Source organism: Cuculus canorus, chromosome 2 (genome assembly GCF_017976375.1).
Source record: "Cuculus canorus isolate bCucCan1 chromosome 2, bCucCan1.pri, whole genome shotgun sequence".
Classification (NCBI taxonomy): domain Eukaryota; kingdom Metazoa; phylum Chordata; class Aves; order Cuculiformes; family Cuculidae; genus Cuculus; species Cuculus canorus.
The window spans coordinates 90,775,729-90,803,318 of record NC_071402.1 but is presented as its reverse complement, the minus strand read 5'-3'; the positions used below and the strand labels follow the sequence as shown (position 1 = coordinate 90,803,318).

General features: G+C 41.3%; 1 long non-coding RNA gene across 1 annotated transcript in view; it reads left to right on the top strand.

Annotated features, from left to right (window-relative positions):
* Positions 1–27,106, top strand: part of LOC128851227 (uncharacterized) — a 76,143-nt gene extending 49,037 nt beyond the window's left edge. The window contains exons 2-3 of the long non-coding RNA XR_008448497.1: positions 25,873–26,014; positions 27,034–27,106. This is a non-coding gene — a long non-coding RNA (uncharacterized LOC128851227). The remainder of the gene's footprint in view (positions 1–25,872; positions 26,015–27,033) is intronic.
* Positions 27,107–27,590: the final 484 nt, after the last annotated feature.

Below are 27,590 nucleotides of genomic sequence, written 5' to 3'. Positions count from 1 at the left end.
AATTGTGTTCTCTGAGAGCACTGCAACAGGGAACAGTTGGAAGTGGGGTTGTCTTACCAATGACAAGCATTATGAACAAGCAGGCTCGACCCTTCCAGGAAAGAAAGCAGGGCCTAAATTAGGCAAGAATTCTGGATTTCATCAACCTACTTTGCCACTTGCAGAGGGTCACTTATGGTACCCAAGCCTTCTCTAAACTATATTTCTCCTCTCCTTTCTCTCTAATGGGTAATGAGGCTGGATTTGTTTGGATGCAGGGAAAAAAGAGGTGAAGGAGCCACAGCTGAATGAAGACTAAGCTTAATCTGGATTCTGATGGATTTTGGGAGTAAATTTCTGACTAGTCAGCCTACTGCCAAAAAGTTTTCTAGTGTAAATGAATTTCATAGCTGCTGCTGATGTTCTTCTAGCAGAAGTGTGTCTGCAAAGGGAGTTTGTAGATGCTCTGGGCAAAGCTATTCTGCAGTTTATCCCACTGTTCTCTAACTACAAAAATGTGGGCTGAGTTTCCATTTATCATCAGCACAATGACAATTAAGACACTGTAATCAGGTTGTTTTCTTGGTGGTTTGTGCTGTTGTTTCAAGAGCTGCTTCGATGAAAGGTGCCACTCCCTCTGTGTTGAACATTATTGTAGTTCTGCAAGGAGAGCTCAGCTGTTGCAATGAATAAGTCTGACAGGAAGGAGCAGAGCCTGGTTCAGGCTTCTCCTTCCTAGATAGCGGAAGGACATGGGACATCCATCCTTTCCTTATGCCCTCCAGGGATAGAGCTAGTACAGGGGTGGCTTCAGCTGAGTTGGGGGCTTCAGAATTACTGAAATCTGAATTCTCTGCTCAGTCTCCTGATGGTGCCAGTGCAGTGAGCTATTCTCCACCCCACTACCTCAATGAGGCACTCCAGCAATCACAGGTTGGTGTGGATTACATCTAATGTGAGGGTGGGATAGAGCTGAGTGCAATTTGTGACAGGAATTTGTCCAAAAGCAGACAGCTGTGTAATCTGTCCATTACTCCTGGTTGCTGCGAAGAGAAAACAGAGAGAAGAGCATCGTGATTGGTCCAGGCCCTGGGCTGATACCGTGTTACAGTACTGACAATCCTGTTGTGCCTTTCAGGAAGCCAAACTTGCTTTATTTAGTAAGAATTTCTTAGGGGTTGTGCAAATAATATATTAGGGTAGGCTGCTTTTTTCTCAATGGATATTCAGAGAATATCATCTGGGAGAGCTTCCAGCTCATTCTAGCTTTTGCTTCCCTAATAGAAGTCAGTATGGATCAGAGCCACAAGGTATTTCTAGCATGCAGATTGCCAAAGATCTAAAATTAATGTATGGACCTTCTTGTCCTAAGAGACCAATGTGGCTATGGATAGCTTAATTCAGAAACACTCATCTATCTGTCATGGAATGATAGCTTTCCCTTCCAGGTAGGCAAACACGGGCTTTTTGAGTCAGGAAGAACATGACAGTTTGGACTAACTAAACCCAATTTGGATGCTGCTAAGATGAAAAAGTGGGATTTTTTTTTTTTAGTTTCCTCTGGCAGAGTAAAGTTTCACTAGCAGTCATGGTCAAAGCCTGTCTAAATCTGTTTCCTAGCAGAAACGTGCTCATCTTTCCTCCCACTTCTGTCACAATCTCTTCCAGAAGATTTGTGGTGGCAGGACGGAGCAATTGCATTGGTATTGAGGATTCAGTTTGCTGTGAGCACCCCAGCCTGAGCTCCATGCTAGGTGGAAAGAATGATGTGAGGAAACAAGATCTCAGAGCCTGGGGAGAAGCTTTGCAGACCACCTGGCCTTCAAAATTCTGGCACTGCTCAAACTTGTCTCTGTAGGAAACCCATGTTCCAAGTCAAGCTCAGGTCACATGAGAAAATGAATTTGGCAGGAATATTCTGAGTCCTTATTGATCTGCCAACAAATCCACCCCAAGCATCTTTCTCCATGGCTCTATGCTTAGAATAGAGCAACACAACTGACAGCCCAATGTAGAAAAAAATATACTTACAGAAGTGCCTGGAGGTGGCTTCTGCAGACTTTCCCATGAACCAATGCTGCTGCAAGCTGACTTTCCTTACCACCACGTTCTCCTTTTGCAGAAAAATAAAAAAGACAAGGGCTGTGGAAGGGCTTGAAAGCAAAAAAAATGAAGGTGGCAGGAAAAAAAAAGACATTCCTTCTTCTTGGTTTTCTATGTTCATGCTGTCCTAAGAAGATTTTAGTCCTCTAGGGTGCTGTTTACTCACTCAAAAAATGTTCAAAGGTAGGGACAATTCACACTTCTGTGCACACCTGACCTCCTCTGACATCATTAGCAGTAACTGGCGAGACATTGCCATGTGCATATAGGTGCCATTTTGTGCATTGTTTTCCCCTGAATATCTCAGCTTCAGAGCAAGGTGCATAAAGAAAACGAAATTTAAAATGGATCTCGCACAATTATAGTGGAAGTAAGCAGCTATCAAGCTTAAAGCAGATGCCATGATGGGAAATATAGTCTCATTTCCTCTACTTTTTTTTTTTTTCCCATCTTTTGCGTTAGGTTCTCTGTTATCATCTTTATGTGGGATGTTCAGAAATTTTATTGCATTGAGCATATCAGGGAATAGGGAGGTCTCTTTATTACAGAAGGCAGAGATTTTTGAGATGGGCTGTCAACAACTTGCAACGCTCTAATGTTCCTTCAAGATGACTAGATGATGTGCTTTGCACAGAGGTGCCCCTTGGGGCACAATAACTGAAAACAGGGAAACTTCCTGTTCAGGTCACAAATTTTTGAAAATTAGAGGCTTGAAATCAGATATGTGAAGCAACCCTTCTATATGCATAAGCTCAAACATAACTATGGAAGGTCCTGATTTTCGGGGTTGTTGCTGTAAGATTGGACTGTGGTCTGGAGCTCTGAGTTGTGGTGTTTCCTAAAGGAACTGAGTGATGACATGTTTGAATAGCTTTAAATTTGTGAACATGACGGTATGTGTGTTTATTTGTCTACTTATTTCTATACCCATATAATGTAAGACATAATATTTGTCTTCTATAAATAAAGGTATGTATGTAAAAACAAGTAAATATAGAAACAAGTAAATATATATAAAAATACTTATTTATATGCATTTCTAATTAACTGACCTAACTTCTGCTAGGAGAAATAGAAACACTTAATTATTCACTGGAATGGAGAACACCCTGAAGAAAAATCTTTAAAAAACAAGTATGAGAAAAGCAACTGAAACTAATGGTATAGGTTCCTTCCTTGGTAGTCATGCATGTAGTGAGGGTATGGTTTGTGGTCACTGCAGCACTGGGATGAAACAATATTTTGTTTTCCCTCAGGTTGTCTCATCCAGTAGGCTCCTGTCTTTAAGAGGACAGGTAAGGATGACAGGCATGAAAGTGAGGGCAAAGGTTGTGACATGCCTGAGGTTTGGAATCTGGGAGCTGAATTCTTATCTATTATCTTTATGCTCATCCAGTTTCTATGCATATGTTGAGACTGTCTCAGGTCTGTGACTCTCAGGGGATGGAAGAGGTTCTGGCTCGTTAGTCAGAAATTCTTCTGCTCCCAGTTTGCACTAAGTATGTGAGCAGCAAGAGAAGGCAGCAAAGATGCTGAAAGAGCCAAGTTATTTCAAAGGCAGTCCTTGGTGAAAGAGCACCTGCTTGAGGCTGGATGGGGTATCCTCCTTCTTCCCTGTGCAGGCATGGGGAGGTGGATGCCAGCAATGGCTCAAAGGGGAATTGTACGCTGAGGTTAGTTTTCAAGGTGAAGAAAGTCAATCTGCCAGTGCCCCCAAAATTTGAGGAGGCTGAGGGAGGGATCAGTTCTTGTATTTTGCTCAGACGGTGAATGCCAGAGCAGGTAGACTGTTAACCAGTCAGTTAAACTATGTAGTTAAAGCAGAGATACATATAGCTGTCAGCAATGGGAAGGACGACACATAAAAGACTTGCATAGCAGGAGAAAAGATGTGCATTGGAAGTTTTCCTTAGGGCTTTGCCTGTATATGCCTTGTTGTCACTGAAGCTTTCTCTTACAATTTTGTACTCAGATTTTCCCAGGAGGGACTGTGGGCTCTCCTGCCTGCTTGCAGGGGTGGAAGAAGAGAGCAGAGGGATGGCCGGGTCCAGCTGGAGACGTCCTGGATGGCTCTGAACATCTGTTTCCAGACAAGCCACCTGATGGTGCTGTTTGTTCAAGTTCCCGGCAGCGGTGGGTGTTCCACGCCTGCAGAGCTGTGGACCTGTATCTAGAGCTGCCTAATCACGGGGCGTTGAATTAATAAATAAATGATAAAAAAAGGTCTGTGTCGCCCACCTAGCTCTGGTGGTGGGAGCTCACGTTTTCGCCAGCCCCCTGGGCAACAACTGATAGGTTTTTTAGGCTCGATTTCAAGAAAGTGCCTTGGATAAGGTCTGGGGGAGGCCAGGTGCCTCTGTGTGTTGTGCAGGCTGATAATGGCTTGCTAGGTTTTCCTAATTTATTTTGCATTCTCCTCACAATTTCCATTGTGGAGCTTTCCCGTACGATGATTAACCGTCACAAGCGGTGCAGTGCAGCACTGGCAACCTCCCTGGAAATCATGCATCCTGAATAATGATGAGAGCTGAAGGCAAGACAGAAAATCCACCATTCTTCTACCTAAATAAGCACCTGATATCACCACTCCAGATAAAGAGCAGCACTTGGTGACACCCCCATTCCCACAGCCTTCTCCCCTCACAATCCTGGCTCCTTCTCTGTGGGGGCTTGCATCAAAACATTCAGGCAAAGCAAGAAATACAAATGTGAATGCTTCTGCCCAGCACCAGGTGTCTATTGAAGGGCACAAGCTCTTAGTTTACTCTGGAGAGTGCATGCTTGCATTTGCCACCTTAGGCACTGAGCTCCTCAGTTAAGGAGTAGTGGTGCAGTGCTTTGCAGTGTAGGTGAAGGGGATGAGGGAGGAGGACGGCGTCTGGTGTGAACAGGCAGGGCCAAAATGCAAGCAGAGCAAAACAGTTCACCCTTCTGCCTGGTCCAGTTTATTTTCTGATGGTGAAAGAGGACAGGGAGTAAAAATTAGCCCAGGTTGCCACCTTTGCTCCTGCCACAGGCACAACCACCTGTGGGTCCCTCTGAAGTGAACAAGCTGGCTCCTCATTTGTTTCTCACTGTCAGGATGATGAGTTCAACTATATCTCTTTCTGTTTGTGTTTGCTGTTTGTTTGTGCTGACAAAACATGCGTAGTTTGTAGCTCCCTCTCTTCAGCTGGCTGCTGTTCCATTTTAATGCTAGGCACTTCATCGGAGGTCATTTACTCAGTATGGTGCTGGGCCATTTACAAATATGAACTGATGAATATTTCATTGTCGTTCACCAGGAATTCTGTTGAAGTGTAGAGCTTCATGGCAGAGAGTCGGTATGTGATGCTCTCAACCTAAAATTATTTCCTTGCTGCCTCTCTCATCAGATGTGTTTATTGCTGACGTTGATGAGGGAAAGATGGTGGGAGGAGTACATACATATATTAGTATGGTAATACTCTTTATCTCACATTGATTCTACTTAAATATCCTTGGAACCAGTGCTGCTCAGGAAAGGTGCTCTTTCAATGAAACAAGAGCAGCTGTTTCTTGTCGTGCACTGTGAGAGCAATACCCAGGCTGACTTTCCTTCCTGCAGTGCCACGCCTCCAGGAGGGAGGCTCTGTTGGACTCGAAAGACTCCCTCTTAAGTGCCAGAAGAGTGAGTACTTGCAGTGGAGTAGGTGGTGAGACCAAATTATTTTGCTGCAAAACACCCTAGTGGAAGCAGGGCACAGTGTGCAGGGGACGCATGCCGGTGTTAATGCCTGCTTGAGACTTCCAAGAGCCTGGAGCAATAGTTCTGCAGAGGAAGACCCAAGCCATTTGTTTCAGAGCCCATGATGATTCAGACACCAGCATCATTAGGTATTTTGTTGCTGAGTCAACTAAAGGAAACAGAGGCTGAAATAGAGTACCAAGGCTGGTAGCAGGGGTCTTATAAAGCTAGTTTACCCACCAGTTACCAGCTGAGAGGGAGGACGTTGCTGTACCATGGTGGTGCAGTGGCAGCAGCTGGATGGAGCAGGTGTACTGGTGGCAGTGCCTCCCGCCTCACCCACTGACTGGGGAAAATTCTCCTGTTATGGTGTTGTTTATGCCACTGTAAACCAGTTTGTGTTGCACTTCTGTGTTTTCTGTTCTGCGCGGCTTTCACAATGAATGATGTCTCACTCTGAAAACTAGTGCTATGGAGAGTGCTAGGACACATTGTACTTTGCTAGTGAGAAAACGATCCAACCAAAGACGTCCTTTAACCATCCAAGATTCTTCAGCCCTTTCTCTTGGTGATACTGAAGTCAAGCTATGGCAGTCTGTCAGAAACAAAGGTTTTTGTAACCATGTCAAACACAGGAAAGGGAAAGGAGACCAATTACACTTGCAAATCACCTGCTTCTCTGAGTGCTCAGAAGTTTCTCTCTGCTGTCCAGACCACAAGGATGGACTGCCAGATGTACCTGCTTTTCATTATTGCTGACTGGTTATCAGGCGCTACAGAGCTGAAGCAATGGAGAGAAGATGTGAATATATCGAATTTGATAGCTCTGGGAAATAAGGAGTAATGCTGTTAGTTGCAAAGGAGAAAGGCTGGTGGTTTGGAAGGCAGTTATTAGGCTCCACAATTACCTTGAAGGCAAAAGATGAGATAGGCTCCTCTTCTTTTATTTTTTTCCATCTCAGCTTGGTCTGGTTACACCATTCACATTGCTCTTAACATAACTGTCTGGCTGGTACAACATGCCCTTGTGCAATGGGCTTTCTTGTACTGCACTGTAGGTAAGACTCTGCAAACCTAGATGGGTGCCCTGCTTTGTGTGAAGCTCTTTCCATGCACTGTCCAGAACAGAGACTGGCTCTGGATAGATGCTCCCTAGTCTGCTGGCTTTTTTGGGACTGAGCATGAATTTTGTGCAGGTGACGCTGGCTACTCATTGCTGTTCAAAGGGATCTGGTGTGAACTTGTGGTACATGAACCATCAGCACCAAACTGCCTGGAAGGAGCTTTAATCTGAATGCTTTGTGGGGTTTTTACTTTGGTGTATCTTTTATTTTGTTTTTAAGTTGCTGTAAAGTCTCCATAGCAGGGACAGTCCACTGCTGTGCTGTTCAAATCTGCCTGTATGTGTGTGTATATATACATACAAGGTCTGACACAAAAAAGAGCTTAACCCTATAGCTCAAGAACCAAGAATGAGAGGGGAGAGACAAAGATAGTTATAGAACATGTTCTAACCTGTCACAGTGAGACCAGGGTCAACTGAATTGCCTCACTCAATACGAGTGTATACATGTTCAAACATAGAAGCCTTCTTTCCCCCAGTCTGAAAATGTTGGTGTGCAAGAGTGAACAGTGAGTTAACATCAAGTTTCTTGTGAAACTGAAGAAATCTGCGACAAAAACTTTTCAGTTATTGACTGAGACTTATGATGAAGAAATCCCAAAGATCAGGGTGGTGCTCAAAAGAAGCAATTTTCTTGTTGTTAGTAGTTGTGAAAGCAAAAACAATGGAGATTCTCAATGGCCTTTCAGATAATGACCTACGGAATTTCTTTGAATGTTGGCAGCAACATATGCAGCTGTGTGTCAACTCAGAAGGGAGCTATTGTGAAAATGATTGTAGTTGATTTTCTTAATGTGTTAAATGAAAAGAGTTAGAGGCACAGTCTCATATTTTTGTGTTAGACCTTGTATACGTGGTACGTTTTCTTTTATTGGATGTTTTGGTGTAGTTGCTGGAAGCACTCTCAGGAGAAGTCTGTTTATCCTAGATATAACGTCATAGCTGTCCCCCAGTTCCTGGGGTTGGCTTCCCACAGAAAGAGCCCAAACTCAGTGAGGACAGTGGGACTATTTGCTGTACAGTTATAGGACAGGCTGGGATGGGCTTTTTGTGATTGGAAACTTTGATCTTCATTCTGCCAGAAGCTTCACCTACAAGTTTGGGAAAATGAACCTTTTTTACTCCTTTAAACCCCTCTGTGCCTCATGTCTATTTTTTAATGAGATCTTGCAATGGGTCTGTTCGTGTTTTTCTTCTCTTTAAACTTGGCTAACATCTTCATGTGTTTCTGGGCTAGTATCCTGTGGTACAAAGTACTCACTGAAAATCGCTGAAGGACAGGTCAGACTGTAAAAGGAGGATATTACCTGGAAGTTAGGTGCATTGGAAGTTGATGCTAATATTCATGGAACGCAACAAAAGCAGGCAGTGTGGAAAAAGATATGAGGGCGTCCTGGACTCCATCATAGTATTTATTTGGCTTCCTAGCAGATCTTTTTTACAAATATAATTGGATTTTTAATTGGTCATTTGTAATGATAGGATGAAACTGATTCTGTAGCCAGTTATTCCAGAACAGCTTGATTAAACTGTAGATCATTAAAATATAATTAATAACTTTTTGTAGAGTGAGATTTCTTTTCTGTGGGTGTGCAGATGTGTGTGTTTGGTGATTTGGTACTCTAATTGCTTCTCAGTGTCTCTTTTCCACTCTCTTTCTGATGCACACAGAAAGAGGGGCCAAAATTTGCTGCTTTTGTCACCCAAGAAATAAACAGGGCTAGTCACAAAGCAAAACATAACTGACTGCAAATACAAATGACAGAAACCCTATGTGAAGAAGCAACAAACAGGGTCATTTTTAATAACACTTGTTTAGTTTCCAAACTTAAGAGCAAACAAATGAACTTGTTTTATGCTCTAGGAGAAGAACTTTCTAGAGAAAATTGTTGAAGGGAAGACAATTACAGTGGAAACTGCTATTTGAGGTAGAGTGTCTAAATTTTGATTCAGGATAGGTTTTCTCAGCAGCATATCTGATATTTCCCAGTTTTTCACACCATGATTTTACAGTACTTCAAACACGAGTTAAGTAAGTTCAAATATCTCACAAGAAAGTAAATAGAGCAGATTTTACTTTTTTACTTAAAAAAGTAGGTGCTGTACCTGTCCACGACCTCCACTAGTCACCTTTTTTACTAGACGTATGCTGAATGCTCTTCAGTCCATCTGCCAGATATGTTCTTGCTTGTGCATCTCTTAAGGAAGCCTGGACTGCGAGAATCATCAAATGTGTTTCAAACTTCGGTATAAACTGGTCTAAGCCCTCCCACTGTTTTTGACTGTTTCCAGGATGGTAGTTGTGCAGGCAGGGGTGCTGGTAAGAACCCCAAAGAAACATAGTGGTGGGAGAATTCCTGTTTCTGTTCCTGTTACCAGCCCATACAAAACTGCTTGGCTGCTTCCATCTCTGGCAGCTCTGTGTTTGACACTGAAGACCACCTGCAGACTGAGCTGTGTTAGCAGGGTCCTATCCACTAGGTCAAGGGAGATGGTTGTGTTCCTTTATGTGACGCTTGTTAGGCCATGTCTGGCATGCAGTGCACAGTTCTGAGTGCCTAGCACAGGAGGAATATTGGCAACTTAGAGTGAGTCTACTAAGACATGTAGGGAGCTGGAGCATATGATGTACTAGACAAGCAAAAGAAGAGGGAGAAGCAACAAACACAAATCACAGCATGAGAAATTACAGCTACATATAAGGAAGACGATCTTCATAGGCAAGGCAGTCACACATTGGAAGAAGTAGCCCACATACGCTGAAGGTTCTCATCTTTAGAGGTATTCAACTTTGGAAGTTGGACTAGATGACCCCCAGAGGTCCTCTTATACTCACGTTATTCTGTAGTTCCATGATTTTGCGGGAGGGTTTGACCAAGTGTCTTACACAATCTGTACTACACCAGAAAGACTTCCAAGCAAGCAAGAATCTTTGCACTCCCATTCAGAAGCAAAACTGCCTCAGGACTCTCCGTACCAGAAATAGCTTTGCCACAGCTTTGCAGGTTGTGATTCCTCACCCCGGGCACAATGAGCTTTGTCTTTGCCTGTATTTTCCTGTGTGTGAAAATGGCTATTAGACCCATCTCCAGCTGAAGACATCTTTTGCTTTAATAAAGAGCTTGAAACAGTAGAAAACACAGCTGAAAATTAGGCCTTCTTCAGCCCAGGTATATCCCTGTGGTCCTCAACAGACTCTCATGGAAAGCTTCTTCCTCTAGCAAGTCTTACTAAGGGATTTGTGAGGGAGGGTTCCTTTCTCTTTTCACCAATTAATGCCATTGATGAACTCTCTCCTCTTTTTTTCCCTCTGAAGTTTCAGGCCACCAGACTTAAACAGACTTCAAATAACCACCATTTCGACATTTAAAATGAAACAGAGACCTTGGTTGGTATCTCAGGAGACTGAAATGAGGATCCATGCTTTGGATCAGTCAAATGCTGTTTAGTCCATAGCAGCATATCCGAATGGGACACAAGGCAAATAAGAATTTTTCTTTAACTTCAGTTTTGAAAAAAAAGTCGTCTCTTATTTACAGAAGGTTATTTATCCACAAATCTTCCACATTTTCACAGGATCATAGGATAATTCAGTTTGGAATTGATCTTGAGAATTTTGTAGTCCCACTTCTTGCTCAAATGTTAGACCAAATTGCTCAAGACTTTATTAAGTTGAGTCTTCAAAACCGCCATGGATAAAAGCTGCACAACCTCTTTGGGCTATGACTCTTCCAAAGATGTCAGTTGTTCCAAATTTTCTGGAAAAACATTGGCAAACTGAAGCCCTAGTTCAAAGGAATATGTCGCATTGTCAGCAGAGAACTGTAAGCAACCTGACTATGGCTTGAATAGTCATTAAATTGTCCTCCAGCTTTCCCTTTGTAAAGTGAATCCAGTAGCACCGGAGGTGCCAGAAAGACTGTGTGCTAATTTGAGTTCCAGCTGAGCTCCAGTGTAATCACAAATGCCGGCACTCTCCTTGCCTTCAGCCTTGGAACCTATCCAGTTCTGGACAAAGTCAGACTGGCTTTAAAATCCAGAGCTGAACTCTGGAGGCAGCATGGGGGTTTTTTTGTTACTTTGGAGTGAATGAGAGAAACAATCACTGAAGGGCACTGTCTCGTTGGCAGTAGTAGAGTAAGAAAGTTCAGGATTTCTGTTTGAGGTCTCATGCAAAGATATGTTAATGGTAAAATTTCTTTGCAGAAAATACTGTGAGATGGGAACATTGCAGTGTATGACAGCTTAGCAGAAAGATGCCCCAAGTTATTGAATTTGACCCAGGAATTCCTGGTTGAAAGATTATGGCCTGTGCTCTGTGAGACTCCAGAAGCTGCCAGGTTTTGGATCAACAAAGTTTCAGAGCACTGCACAAGAACTTGCGAAGTCCCCAAACTACCCTTTACCAAACTTTTTGTGGTCTCAGTACTAGGACCACTGTCATGAGTGAACAGAACTCTGATGGGAGTGTAGAACAGTGTGGTTAAATGTATCTGAGATAACACCAGTCGCAGAAGATTTTTTTGAAGCATCTGCTCTGAATACTGACAGAGACTAGCTTGTTTTTTGATAAGCTGGAGAAGATTCTTGCTTCTTTGACCCTGTCTCCTTTACTATACACTTGAACTTGATGAAGCGCCTTTTCTGGGTCAGCTTCAACAGGACAGATGGATTTCTGGCATTTATCTTGATGCCCAATGCCAAAAGAAGAAGAAAAAAATCAATATTTAATAATTCCCTCTTAATACAGCCTTCCTGTGTCCCCAGTCAGAATATGCAAGGTCACCAAATGCTGTTCAAAGGCATAGGAACAGTAAAAGCTGTGCCCTGAATGCTGTAATGTACTGTGTGTCATTAAGCTCATAGGTTGCTTTCAAGGACTCCCTCCTGACAGCATATAAGAGTAATCATAATCTGACATAATCAAATGGCTTCCTTGTTAACTGAGCAAGTGTAAGAAACAGTTTGTTTGACCTGATGCATGTTTCCTTTTGATAATGATGCCTTCCATCAACCTATTAGTAGTGGAAGCAACATTTAACAAACAGCTTTCCTACAACCCCTGTTCTGCTCTGGTCTCTAGCTTTGAGCTCAGTCACGCTGGCTTTCTCTCATTTGTCCATTGAGACAGAGATCTCTCTTTTTGTCCTTCTACAAATGAATGGTGAGCTGTTGTTTCTATTAATACTAATTCTATTAATATTTTGGCATCAGCTAAGGAGATAAACATGTAAGACAGTCCTCAGCCTCCTGGGTTTACGTTTCAAAGGTTAAAAACCATCAGAACTGTGTAAATAACACAGGCTCCAAATTAAGGGAGTTAGGGTACCTAGAAGTCCACATTTCACTGACAGTTAATGAAAACTAGACTCCTAGATTTTTTTCAGGATGCTGTCCCTAATTGCATATGTTTGTCCCATTCTCTGATCACAGGATAGTGCAGACAAGCTTCACTTGTCCTTCACAAGGCACAAAGACCTTTTCAGCAGTAGATTAATTTCATAGTGTAGACTATACATTCTTTTTATTTTCTCCAATTTTCCCCTTTCAAACTGTGCTGTTATAAATCCTCTGCAGTTCTGGATGTTGTTCCCTCAAGAGGCTGAATACTTACGGGAGGAACCCACCTGCAGTTACTGATCCTCTGATGCCTCCTTGTAGGACTCATGTGGCTTAGTGCATATATGGTCACATCTTACCTCCTGTTTTGATTAACTCTCCCACTTTTTACTTTCTAGATTGTGCTCCAAGTTTCAGGAATATTTGCAATTTATGTCTATGCTGGTCTTATATTAAACTTAATTTTGTATAGCTTTATTTCGTTACCTTTTCCAGAAAACCTGCTAGCAAAGTTGTGATTGATAATGACCAGATAAAACCTCTCATTCTGCTGATAAACTATAGGCCTTTGTGGTTTTGCACGCAGAGTGTTGTGGTTTGGAATCACCAGTTTCCATGATAAGCAATTTTTTCCATGTTGACCCTGCAAGTAACAATTGAAAAAGTTTGGAGACCTCATCTCTGCCTATAAATATACCAAATGAATATCTCTTAGCCTTTTCTGAGGTCTTGTAACTTAACCTGTGTGGTAGAATCCAACCACTGAGGATTTATGAAGCCTGGGTGATGGTAATTTATTGACTTCAGTGTTCTTGTTCATTTACAAAGACATTCTGCTGAAGGAGAAGCATTCATACTTTATTACTCTTCCTTGAACAATGACATATTTATTTCTCAAGAATTGTTTTTCATTTTAATTTAAAGGAAAAAAACACAATTTCCCTCAATATTACATGCAACAGAAGATTGGCCTGAGGTGCTTTGAACTCCTTTTTTTAATAGTTACAAAATTCACTGTCCAATCTTACTTTCTAATAACTGTAGGATTAAAAGTTGAAAAACAGACCACTCAGGAATAGAATTGCTGAAATGTCACCATTACGTTTTCTTCTACAATAAAATAGGTATTTTTGACTACTTCACAAATTATCTTAATTCTAGTGGATGCTCTGCTATTACCAATACTTTAACAAAACAATGGAAACTCTTACAAGAATAGCAGAACCAATTAAACCTGGGTGTCTATGAGTTTGTATCTTAAACCATATTCTGGGTAAAACACACCTCCTTAACTGTCTTGGGCAAGAGAAATTACCAGCTATGCTAGTCTGCTGCTGAACATGTACGGATTTGTTTGTTGTCTCAGGCTCACTGGAATACGTAATGGCTGAATTTTGTCTGCTTTCCCTCAATGGAAAGTACTAATTTTGGTCTTTCTTCTGTCTCCAGCTGTCAGATCCTTGAAACTCATAAAAATATAATTATCTGTGAGATTCCAGCCCTTCGTTCAAATTTGGTTAGAATTAGCTAAGGAGAAAATTCACTAAAGGGAGCTGACAGACAGGAATCAGGCCAAAAATATATCAGTCATCATGACATTTGTGTGTGTCATGGGTAGCTGTTAATTTGATGCTGAATTTCAACCAGACCAGCCCGTGGGGACAGCTACTCAATTGTCCAGGAGGTGTGATTATTCTGTGCCTATTGCAGAGGAGAATTCCTTGGAAATGTTCCGATCTGTCCCTTCCAAGCACCACTCACACTAAGTGTCATTGCACACTCTCAGAGGGGCCTTGGCAGACCAAGATTTTCCTATTCCTTGTGAATTTGAGGCAGCTCTGCACAAGTGAGGTGGGACTGCCCCATGGGCTTGTTTCTGGCTTTAGGTAAAAGGAGCAATCAGGCTGTAACAGCACAGGACTCCTCTCTGGAGGAAGACCTTGACCTTCAGTGAGCACCAACCCTTTGTGCACAAGCCGTTGTTGCTCTGTTGTTATGGGCAGAAATAACCTTTCTCTCTGCATCAGAGCTAACACATTAAGTCCCGCTGCTCCAGCTACATTTTTCACAGTGCAAAATTCAATCCAGCTCTTCTGTTTTGAGCCTGTGTAGAGTAAGGTGCATTCAAGTGTGCAGTAAGTGCTGTATCCAAGGTACAACACCCACTTGTGTTTGGCACTGTCACCCCAACAGCACAATATCTTGCATAGGCTCTGTTGAAGAGCTAGTTTTCATTGTGTGGGGGCAGTACCAGTTTAGGCACTACTGATGCAGAAGACCTGTATGCCTGGATTTAACTTTGTGCCTGAGAGCACTTCTGTTGAAATTTGCAGGCATATTCATCCATATACATTTAAGCTGCATAGGTTGTCCTGGCTGGGGTCTTTCTTTCTGCAAGGTATATTTAACACCCTATGTTTGCAAGCGTTCCACAGCCACTATTCCAAGGCTATAAGGGAGATAAGAGTGTGCTACGTGCCTTTTCAAGGTGCCCCGCAGTTCTGAAGAATTAAAAAATATTTCTCCATTGCTCAGTGCAATTTGGTGATGAGATTTCAGAGAGAGCTCTAAACTAGTTAGCTGTAAGTACTGTAAGCAATACAGCTGCATTAGCACAGAGCTCAGCTGGGTAAATTAGCATTGTGCAGCATAGACATACCCTAAATTTCTGGTATGGTTTCCTCAGTGACAATTTTTCAAACCACAGCTTGAAAATAAAATATTTTTTTTTGCCTCTCCAAAACACTGTGCTAGGGAAGCTTGCATACATTTTTCTTTTTTATTATCTCACTATCTCCTCTTTTAAAATAAATTCTAACCTGACTGCCTCGTTTTCTTTCACTTTATTTTTTTGCTTTTATTGGTGGCATCCTCTCATTCATCTGAGCCTGGATCCCCTGTAACCAAAGCTGTTTCAGCTGGGGGACAGAAGATAGTGCCTCTGCATTTTAAGAGCTATTGTTTCAGTTCCCTCATGACCTCATGATGGAAGGCTAGACATAACCAGAAAGGGAACAGAGATCTAACATAATTATGTTGCTATATAAATCCGTGCAGTTCTGATCACACCATCTCAAATAGGATACAGTAGGACTGGAAAGTGTTCAGAAAAGGGCAAGAAGGATGATAGATCCTGTGGCTTTTATAGCATAAGAATAAGTCACGTTCTCCAATCTAGGGAAAAAAGCGGGACTGTGGAGAGACAGTTGAGGGATGCCACAGAGGTCTGCTATGAATGGCATGGAGAAAGTGAGTAACAAACTGCTGTGGGCTACCACAATGCAAGAATACCAAGTGAAATTCACTGGTGGAACAGGTTCAAAGGTCTTTAAGGGACAACTCTCCTCAAAGCGATTAATAAGAAGTGGAACTCATTGCCACAGCATATGTTCAAGACCAAATGTTTAAAAGGAGTTAAAATGACATGGACAAAGGCAATTACCTTGATGGTAGTTCAGCAATAATTAAGAGGTTTAGTAAGTGAAAATAAGGAAAGTAAGGATGGGTTATTCATCTCAAAGGGAGAATAAGAAGTTATTATCCTTTTCCCTTCTAGGAGTGGTTGCTGGCATCACTGTATAACCCACTAGGTTATTCTAGGTACTAAACTGGCTCTGTCTCTGGTAGCCAAACTACCATTTTAGACAGTTTAGGTTCCTAAGCGAAAGCATTGAAGAGCAAGGGAGAAGCATAAACCACCACTGGCTGAGATATATTTGCTTACTCAGTCTCCTAGAGGAAGAGTAGCATCATAACCATACCTTTTTGAAAAGGCTGTAAGAAAATGAAAACTGCTATGATGTGTCAGAGATTAATGCCTACCCTGACATACCTCCCCTGCATCAACAATCAGGCGCTTAGGGAATTCCTGAGATTAAAGTTATAACAGGATTGCTCTGTTTAATCAATTACAGTGGCTATTTTAGACCAAGATCATAAGAACTTATATGATGCTTCAGTTCTGCCACTGTTTAAAAATCCTGTACAAGGTTCTCTTTCAAGCAACTTGCTCAGAAGAAGGTATGTTGACAAGGACAGCCTTTAGAGAATGGACTACATTCAGTATTTGTTGAAGTCTTAAGTTGCAGTTTTCAATGGCATTTGTTTAATGGCTATGTGGTGATTTTCTTCTTCCCAGCTCCACCATCCTAAGAATGTGATGAATTAATAGACTGAAAATCCTTGATCACTGGTGTTCTTCCATCCTCCAAATTGGCCTAAGACAATATTTTAAGCTTATGATTGATAAGTGGATTTTGAAGTTGTTTTCACATTTGAGGAAGTAAATATGAAGATTCTGGGATCAGATAATTTCTGGCATCTGAATGCTTATTCTGGGGCAGAACAATTACCAGGAACTGGACTGCAGTCAGTGAAATATAGGTTTTGATACACAGAGTCTGGAGTTGACTGAAAAGATAGCATGACTGACATAAGAAATCTGATCTCTGATCCTGGCTATGTTGCGAGCAATCAGGAATAGTGTTATTTTTGCTAGAAGAATTTGTTCTGTGTCTGCCTTTATACCTGGCAGAGAGGCAGTAACTCCAAGGCACAAATCAGGAACTCCCACACACAGCCCTTGATTGCTTTTTTTCAACTCACCATGCAGTTGCCATATGTGAATCTAGCAAGTGACACTTTCTAATGTAAAGCACTGTCACTTTCCTAAAGTACAAGCTTAAATAATCTCTGTGATTGTGAAAATGAAATCAATACTAAGCCTAGAGTGGGAAGAAGGATGGGTTTCTAATAGGACAAGTGCTGTCTTCTAATAGCAAATGGTAGTTATTGCTACCGGTGGCAAAAGAATTTGGATGTCACAGAAACCTGGATTCCTGAGTGCATGTGAAAAAACGGTGAATTAAGTGTGTATTTAAGCTCTGCTCTGATGGTCAGGTAGTCCCTGTCCTTTTCTGTTTTCATCCTCTTTCTGTTCTGCTACTGAGATACTTAAAACACAGATCAGGGCAGAGCAGCGAGTAATCTCATCTGATCCTTCACTTAGGGCATCTTTTCCAATACCTTAAGACCTGTCTTTCACAGATCCTCTGTGCATCCCAGCAATAGGCGTAAAACATATAGAGGCTGTTTGCAGAAAATAGAGAAAAAAAAAGTGAGGCAACCTGGGAAATGTCTGTCTTAGTCACCTATACTTTGAAACAACAGCCCTTCTTCAGATAAGATCTAGAGCCAGCATGCACAGGCACTGCAGGGGTAAGAAAGATGGATTTGAGTCTGGATCTCCAAAGCACGGCAAGTAAATTGCAAAGGGCAGAATCTTCATAACTAATGATTTAGGAGACATAAAGAGACACAACTTGATTTGTGGATTCCAAGTGTAGTTTTCAAGGCTGACAATTAATAATATAAAATCAAGTTGGAAACTGAATTAATCTGACATGGGGTCATGGAGAGGAAATTAAATTTGGAATCACCAGTGCCATTTTTCTAGTCACTTGTGAGAAGAGTGTGGAACCGTGTTTGCAGAGATTTTCCTACTTTCCTCCTTCTGTGCATTTCTCCTGCCCTCCCACCACAAAATTCAAGACTTTCTTTGAGGCTTTAAGTATTTAACTTCTTAATCTTGTAATCTGAAGTAACAAGACAGTTGGGTGACATTTTACAAGACGAAAACCATTGAGTCACCCTCTCAACTACACAACTGTTAAAATCCCCATATGACTAATCTCTAATTCCCAGCAGTCTACTGCAAATAAAATTATGTATTGAACTGTGTTACTTTAATATCCCAAATAAAGCTCCCACACGAATTCCAGTTCAGCTCAGAGCTTGGTTAGCCTAATACCATGGTGATGTTTATACATATTGCAGACTACATTAAATAAAACTCTCCCCATAAATGTTTGTGCGAGTGTATATTAAAATAAACAGTCCATGATATCTCCTTAAAAATGCACAGTGCCTGGCATCTTGTGAAATGGAATTTAGGAAGATTAAGCCACAACAGCACTTCTGAAAGTGCATCTTGACTCCTCCACAACTGACGGGAAAGAAGATATTGGCAAATGCTGAAAAAAAAAGAGATTCCTTTGCTTATGCTGATTTTCAGCCCCATACTTTCCAATTTGCATGCAAACAACCCTTTGGAAAGCATCTTACTAGGTTTTCTCTCAGACACACATCCCTGGGCTCAGGAGATCTTTGCTGATTCCTTTCCAACTAGCTGCTCACAGGTGATATTAGAGGATGTATGCTATTTGCACACTCTCAGCTTCTCCATTAGCTTTTGACGTGATAGGACAATTTCAGAACTGGAGGTAAATGAAAAGATAGCAAGAATCAAACCTATGCTTCTGCAAAGAAAGGGTATGTCTATTTTTAATAGCATCAAACTCAGAGGTGGGTGAGAAGCTGCTTCTGGGCTTCCTGGGCATTGCAAATTGTCGAAGTTCTTCTCTTCTGGGAAGCACAAGAACTTTCTTCTGTGCGAGAAGAGGGCAAAGCATGGCTTTTCTGCCTGCTTTTGGAAGGACAGGCAGGACCTTCATAACAGCTGTGGCAAGGCTGGAATCCTACAGGTCCCCAAAGCAGAGGGGATTGGGGATGGATCCAGACTCTCAGGCATAGAGGTGTTTGATTGTGTGGTCCTGTGTGTGGGAGGCAGAACAAGAAGTAGGAGCCTGATACATGGTAAATGAAGATTTTGCTAGGTTGCTGGAGGGCTAGATCAGGCAGTCAGGCTATTTCCTTTACCCACCTTTCACAGAAGAGCGGTAGGTGCAATAGTGGCACATTCTGGCTCTATAATATGCACTGTATTTTCAAAAATGGATTGTGTTCACTTAAACTGCAGTTTTAGCTCATGGTAACACTCAAATTCTTTTACAAGTTACTGCACCAAGGAAGCTTCCAGCATGCAGCCAGATCTGCCCTGGATGATACATCATGAGACCCTGTAGGTTTCTCTTCATTTAGCAAATACTTCTACTTGGAGGATGATGACCTGTGCCTCTGTGGATTTTTGTAGTATTTTTATTGTGAAACATACAAAAGGTGATCTTGGAAGTTGGTTGCCTCAGTGGCATGTTCCCATTACCTGAGGCAGGAAAGGGAAACGCAAATAAAACATTTGTCTTCTCAGAAAATTCTCAGAACTGTGTGAATCAGAGGGAGAGGCTGAGGCTGCTCTGCAGATCAGAGCTCTCCTCTACTGATGCAGGAGAGAGCAGAATCTGCCTTTGCACTTCTTGACTGTTGGAACAAATTTGTGGTGCCTACTCACCAGCTGGTGACATGAGGCAGTGGCTCCTGCCTCTGCCCAGGGGGAGAAACCCTACATAAAATTAATTGATGGATGCAAATTTGGCACCTTTCAGTAGAGAAGGTAAGAAAGGCAATGTCTCTGAGTCAGAGTTCCACCTGCTGAGGTCCTTTTGCATCAGGCTGGTGTGAGGAGTGACACGCAGCACTGGCCACTGCTGCAGCTGCTCTGATCTGCAGAAAAGTGCTGCTTTGGGGTCATTGGTCCAGCCGTTCTCATGGTACCTGCATGGATGCAGACTTTTAAAAGGAGCTGTAAAATGTTAGGGATTTTATCATTGTGACCTTCCCCTGCTTTGCAGACCAGAATCAATGTACAGCACAGAAATGCAGGTAATATTATGCAGATAAGCACACATACAAACACAAGAACTTTTGCTGAGTTTAATTATGAGAAGAGGGTATTTTTAGGATGCATATTTATTTCTGATGCCTATGCACGTACCTGTATGCCATGAGCTTTCACCCACTTCCTTGTGACAGAGAAGACCCCCTGATCTATCCGGGGTAGCAGCAGGGTTTTCATTCACTCCTCTACTTTAGGCTGCCATGTCAGTATTTTTATCTTAGCACCCCACCTGGTTACAGTGCTTAGCTGGAATTGTGTTCTCTTATAAGCTGTCTTGCCAATACTGCTCCGTAGACAATCAAGACAAGCAGTGGGACCACAGCCTGGAGAGCAGCACCTCCTCTCTTATCAGTTTTAAAATTCTTAGGAATTAACTTTCCAATGATTCCATTCTCCCACAAAACAGACCCCAGCTTATTGGTAATTGTAGTGAAATGTTGAGAGAATTAAGAGGTACCTGCAGAAAGAACGGGGAAAACTTTGAGGTCTGAAGTGACATAAACATTTTGATTCCAGTCCTCTGTGTCTTTTCAAGTTTTTACTTTGTTTCTGTCACTCAAGCATTTTTTTCTGAGGCCATTTATGCTTTTAGTGAAAAGTTAACTTGTTCTTTTTCTTGGAAGTAAATATAGCCTAGTTTGATCAACACCAGTCAGATGTCTCTAGACAGAAGGAAAATGGAAAAGGAAAAATCTTTTTTGTTATTTAAAACAAATTGTTTTCCCTACCCTCTGGCTTTTTAACACCTAAAATTGCTTAGAGAAGGAATATATTATTTGGTGTGATGATAGACACCAAAAATAATAAGAATAGCAACTTGAGTTTTTCCAAGATCTGAAGTTAGTTTTTATGTGGCAGAGTTTTACGACCTGTGCGTCTAGTGTGTCTTGTGAGACATCAAGACTTAGGTCCGTGTACACATTTCCACTTCTTAGACAGAGACAACAATCAAAATTTCGTCCATCGCTTAAAGAGAGGCATCTGGCTTCGCTGAGATTGAAATTTAGGGACTAAGTGTAATGCTTATTGACCTCACACCATAGTGGCAAAAGATGCAGCTTGTCCCCTGCATCTCAGTGGAAGTGAAGAATCACAGCTCCAGTAGCACCTGCTGCTTTTCCTGTCCCCAAAGGCAGGGATCTCTCACCCAGCTGCTGGTTCTTGACTCTCCAAAAACCAAGAATAGCCTATACCGTCTTGACATTTTGCTCTAGACTATCTACAAAGCGTGTGAAGTTAACAAGTAAACAAAGTTATCAAGATCTATGCATTTATTTAGACTATATAATATAAACTTCTGGACCCCATTTATTTCTTATAACTTTAATGTGTCTATTTTTATAAAGTAAGATTCTGATGTTGGTGGCTACAGAGAAGAGTTTGAGAATCAAAACTCATCAATGTAAAAAATCTGAAGACAAGAAAATTTCCTCAGAATTCAGAATTGTTTTAAAACCTTTTCTATTTCTAAAGCAGTCTGAGGAATGATGTAGTAAATTTTGAATGCTAATAGCTAGTGAATACTAGTGAGAATACTGGGCATGCATTCCAATAAATCGGATATGGTTGAGTTTGATACTGATTAGAAGATCTAGAAAAGTTAAGGAAAACTGCTGCACATTTGGGTTTTTTTATAGGAAACCCTGACATTATGTTATTGAGAAGTTTTTCAGCTACAGAAGTGAGTGGGATGTTTTCATGATGTCTAGCCAAACATGTAAAATACTGTGTGAGAGAATAGTGTAAAGGTAGATAAAGATCAAGAAGTAGTTAATCTTGCTTATGTGTTTTCTGGGACAGTAAACCTGAGGTGAGAGATCCCCTTTTGTTCTTGCCTGTGATTGTGTCTAGGTTAAAGCATATGTTTAAGCAGCTTTCAGTTCCTGATATTGTTGAGTATTGCTTTTTAAAATTCTTTTTACAGTTTGAAAATGCTTTTACCTGCTTCTTTTCAAGAACATGGGTCCTCAAAAGCATGTAAACTAAAACTTCCTTCAAAGTCCTAATGTCTTTTCATCTTAATTTTTATTTTTTTTCAAAATAACAACAGAAAATACTGCAAAGAAATCCCATCTTGTGAAGTCTTTGGTTCAACTCATTTGCTGTTTCCTGATGTGTTTGCTGAGGAACTACTATGAGGCATCTGATGACATCAAGGTGCATTTTCAAGCAACATTCGTGCAAAGGATTCTGATCAGGGATGAGAGTGCCTGACTGTCTGTGCTAAGCTTAACAGTGTGGAAGAGCAGCCGCTCCAAAACAGAAGACTCCTTTGCATTTTTCCCATGTGTTTCCACATGTCTTTGAAATGTACAAAGTCATACTTATTAACATGTTGAGAGATGTTTAAACTGAGATGTTTAAGATGTAAGTGCTGTTAGAAGTGGCAACCTACCTGGGTGTCAATGCAATACTTATCATACACAGGTTCCACAGAGTAGTTTATCCTAAATTTGGGGGTAACTTTTGTAGTATGGATGTAATATGGATGTAATATTAGATCCAATATCAATCCATTCTTTGGATTGATAGACTTAGTCCAGATTGCAGGATAAAGGTAATATTAAGGCCTAAACTGGGGGCTTCCAAAACCTTCCAGCATGCCTAGATTAAGTCAGGCACAGGGCAGAGGGATAGAAACCTGGAGGAAGATCCACTGTGGCAAGTCTGGTAGCCTAAAAGGAGAAAAATAATTTTTTTTGGAGATCAGGTGCTCATAAGGAGTGGTGGGATTTATATAGATATTATCCCCTACCTGGGTTCCCAGGCAGAAGGCTGAGCGTGCAGTATTTTTTCAATCTGTTCTGCTTAAGAATGACCTTGGCAGAGATACCATGTGCATGATATTGTATTAGAAGTAGGTTTGATTATTTCTCGTGGCGATAGTAGAGCAATATCTGCAGCAGTAGGAAGAAAAACAGTAAAATAAGTGCAAATCGAGGTTCATTTCAGTGATGTTCCTATTCTGCTGCTGCTTCTGCTGCTGGAGTGAAGTTGACTGAGAGATAATGCAGGCAGCACAACAGCCTGTCAGCTACCTTTCTTCATTAACTTAGGCTGCAATAAAACACAGCTTTTAAAAACAAAGTTCAAGTAGCCAGAGCCTCTCTGTGGAAATTAATTTGCTCTGGAAGCTAGTTTCATGTAACTCATCACCTACTTCACTGAACATTATTCAGCCCTGTCACTGGTGACAGAGCTGCTGGAAACTGGGTCATGTGGTGGATAAAACATAGCCTGCTTTCCCGGGCTGCTTTTAGCATGGACCTCCTGAGATCACAGTAAATAATAAATACCTGTAGGCCACCACAGGCACTTTGTGCAATGTTGCAGAGCTCATTTTCGGTCTACAAATACAGGAGATCATATAGCAATATAAATCCATGAAGCAAGTATACAGAGAGAAACTTCTGGCCGCCCATCTCTGTTTCTGAACTGTTACTGTGCTGATTTTTTCCCCAAGTATGGGTAGATGTATACTATTGGATGATGCAATATGTACCCTCCTAGGCCTTTTTCACAGTTAGGGATGACTACTGGGGACTTCTCTGATGTGGTGGTAGCAGCAATTGGTCATCAATGCGTCACCAGTCAGTCACACTGACAACAGGAGTCCTGTGAGCACTGCTCCTGGGTGAAGATGCACCTATGCTTGATTAAAGAGGGAGATGTTTGTCTGTGACAGTGGTGGTCTCCGCCAGAACAGCCATTTCATGTCTTTCCCCATAGGAAAAGGTTGTGGGCCACATTGAAGTTAATGTCTTTAAGAAGTCCCTATTAAAAGTGCAAAGCAGTGCTGATACAGGCTTTTTAAAAGTCGTGTCTTTTACTTGAAAAGCAATCTGAAAAGAATGAAGAAGAAAAAAATTAAATTTGTGATCTATTTTTGTGGTGCATAATGGCCTATTCCTTTCTCTCTCCTTTGCCTTTCCCCTTCCTTTTCCCTTTTCTATTCCTCCCTAAAATGGTTAGGAGTTTTCCCAGTTACTGTTAACAGCTTGTTATCCAGCCTCTAAATGCTGGATGTCAGTGCTTCCTCTCACTGGAAGAACCAGAGCACTGAATCATTAGCAAGGCTATCCTTTGAGCCAAATGTTTGTTTGTGATTAGTGTTAAGCAGATTAAAAAAAAAAAAATCCTCTCTACTAATGTAATCATCCTGCAATTTTCTTCAACAAAAATGTATGTTTTGACAGCTCTATTCACATACAATTTTCTTTTTTCCGTCAGAGTACAATACAAAGAATTTCTACCCTTACTTCCTCACAATTCTGCTTGGATGCCTTCATAGTGATGGGAGGCAATATCCGTGTGATCCCAAAGGTGAAGTTGCATGTTATAGCTGAGTCTTAAAATCAACTTACATCTTCAGAAGGGGAAAGGCCCTCTTTCTTCCTGTCCTCCCTTGCCTTGCTCTTGTTTTTTCTGAGATCATTTGTTGTTGGATCACTGTGTTCTGAAAATCCCAAGAGGCTCCCAGCAAGCACCAGGACTGGTGGAATGTAGGCAAGAGAGCACACCTAAGGGTGATGTAGAGGGTGTAGATCTTCCCCTTTACAACAGTGGCAGCAAAATATTGGATGGGCTCAGCCATCCTGTGCTGCTTCTCCACCAGGACAGAGTCACTCATCACTTGAGCCATAGTAACTCACCGTTCGTGAACTCCTAACCTGCCTCAAAAGTGAAAGCTGGATGTGTTCACACAGAAATACTGTCCTCAATGTTCAGGTGAGATGAGTGTTCCTGCTGTCTCTCAAGCCACATTTCATCAGGATGAGGGCTTCTCACCTTGGTGTGGATGGGAGTATTCCCTCAGGAGATTTCTCAGGGTAAAGAAAGATGTGGATTTTGTGTTTCCAGAGGTTTTTTGATAGTGATTGGTCCATGGTTAGCCTTGAGATGATGCTAGTCAGAGGAAAATATTAAGAAGAGAACTGCCCATGTTGGAAGTGGAAAATAGAATTAGCAAATACAAATTGCAAAGGACTGCAGAGGTATGACAGACAATGCCAGTGGATCAGCTCCCTTTAATCTTGCCATGCTATCAGCATTTCATCTCCATTTCCTACCAGTTACATCCAGATGTGTCCCAGTTCCCTCAGTATAGGCAAACGAGGAAGTAGAGATCGCTCCTGGGAAACGACACCTTTGTTAGGCTTCCATCTTGGTTGGTGCTACAAAACAGAAAAAAGCAGAAAGGGCTTTAACAACAAAACAGAGAGCACCAGCAGTCCAAGCAGCACGAACATTGTGTTGGTAGATGGGCACTGTTGCCTTTAATAGGTTATCTTTTTCCATTAGAGGACTGTTTAAATTTTTAAGTGGTGCACGAGCTCATAAGGGCTTTTACTGTGTAGGTTCCAATTTTCATGTGGATTTTGAATGTGTGGGAAAAGCTGATGCATTAAGAACAGCTCATGAATCTCCTCTATTCCCAGTCTTCCCCCTGGGAACTATTGGTGGTCATTTCATCTTTCTTATGTGACTTTTAAGATACTTAAAAAAAAAAAGGGAAATGGTTTTCTGGTTACTTCCCAGTGGGATGTCTTACAAAGAAATACCAGGGCTGCAAATGAGAGGTAGAACACATATTCCAAACAGCTTATATTCAACTAAACCCACAGTCGGGATCCTCAGAATTTATTTCAATATACGTTCCAAATAAAGTTAAAGCCCTGGAAAAGTAAAGAAAATAATAACAGAAATAAACATCAATTTTTCTATCATGATTTGGTTTGAATGCTTAATTGTGCTGATGCACAATATATCCAGTGATATGACTGGCTTCCAGGTGGGAGGTGAGGAAATGTATGAATGAATTATGGCTTTGATGAAAGGTCATTTTTTCCCCTAACACATAGACTTCAAATCAGTCAGTGTGTCTCACTTGCTCTTTCTTCTAATCATAATGCTGAATATTCAAAAATCTCTTTTCCCTAGTGTTTTGCAGCTAAAGTAATTCCTAATTTTCTTTAAAACTTGTTATAGATATGGAGAGAAGCTTAGTCATATTGAGAAAAACTCCTCACTTTGAAGATCTTGTTTGAAGGGCTGATGGAGAAATGCCCTGAAATTAAACATGTTTTCAGTTTCAGAGAACAAAGAGGGGAAGCACACAGACTGGAGAAAGGTAAGAAACTTATCAGTTGAAGAAATTGCCTTGAAGTAAGTGAAATTATTTCCCCAGAGATAATTTGGTCTTAGGAATCAAATTGTCACTAAACAAAAAGCCAAATGAAGAGCAGCAAATTGATTTTTCTTCCAGTGTCTTTCCTTCATTTTTCCCTAATTAAAAAGTGAAGAAAGGTGTGATAAATCCAACTATTTTTTTCCTCACCGCTACACTCTGCCCTGAAGAATCTCTTCACTGTAGCCATTTGATTGGAGGGGAGGGCTGAGGGTGGAATGAAAGGTCCTCGGTTAAGTTTTCAGAGGTGAGCAACCACATTCAGTTTAATTAGAAAAGCAGTGACTTTACTGACCACAAACACCTGCATCTCTGCCTGTAGTTAGGGAAAGTTGTATGTCCAGCACCTATGAGAAAAGGGTTACATACATAGATGTGAAGTGTAAGTACACACGTCTATGGTTTTGGACTGAGTCATCTAGCACACACATATGGAAACTCATAGTGGGAAGGGGAAATGAAAAGTTTTTTTAAAAAATTAAAGGAGTTCAAGTCTCTTTCTTCTTGACAGAAGTTTGCGTGTGTGTTTTTTACCATCATCTGTTTCCTCTCACAGCACACATAGGGACTGCATGTTTCTTCCTGCTTTTTATTCTTGCACAACTTTCCTTCACTATTCCTGGACACCCAAAAGCATTTTGCAAAATACTTCCCTTTTGGCTTCTTATTTTCCCATATCTGATGCTAGCATTCTCACCAGGTTCCTTCTTTCTGTTATTAATTTGTTAAATGAACACTTTCTCCTTTGAGTTAATCTTTTTTTTTCCTGCAGGATGGATGACAGGGGTGCACAAAACACATCCAAGTGTTGCTTGTGTGTTCAGAGACAAGAAAAGCAAGGTGCCAACTCTAGGGGAAAGCCCGAGGTTTGTGCTGTGCATTTTATGTTTAATGCTGCTGCAGAATCTGTATTTTTTGTGTGAAGTTCTTCAAAGACGTAACTTCTGTGACATGTTTTGCAGATTCTCTCATGCATGAGAGGGTAAAGGATGCTTTGACTCACCTGAGATCCTTAGAAAAGTTAAAAAAGAAAGGTAAGAATAAAGTACTAGAAAACACACTCATGGAACTGATGAGGTGATGGAGGCAGGTGTCTTTTCATGTGTATCCTTTATTTTCCCTTCTATCTTATAAAATTTAAATGATTTAATCCTATGAAGGATTAAAGCTGTAACATCTCCATGCCATGTTTCAGTGTTTTGGGCTTTTCTCATGGATTAGCGTTTAGATCTGTAATGAGATTTGAGGTTTGGTGGAAGCAAAGGATGCAACTATTTACACCTGAAATGGTAGAAGTTAGTGTTATTCTTACTTCAGTCATGAGGAAATCCCTTCAGTCAGTAATATGACCGCTTGTAGCACCTGGGAAACAGGATGTTTCATTTGGGTTCACTGAGACCTGATTTGCTCTTTCTGAGAGGGGGGAGCAGTGCTCATACTGGAGAAGAGATAATACGGACACCGTTCCTGTTCAGGGTGCCAAAAGCAATTCTGCTCTGCAGGGGCAACGGGTACACCT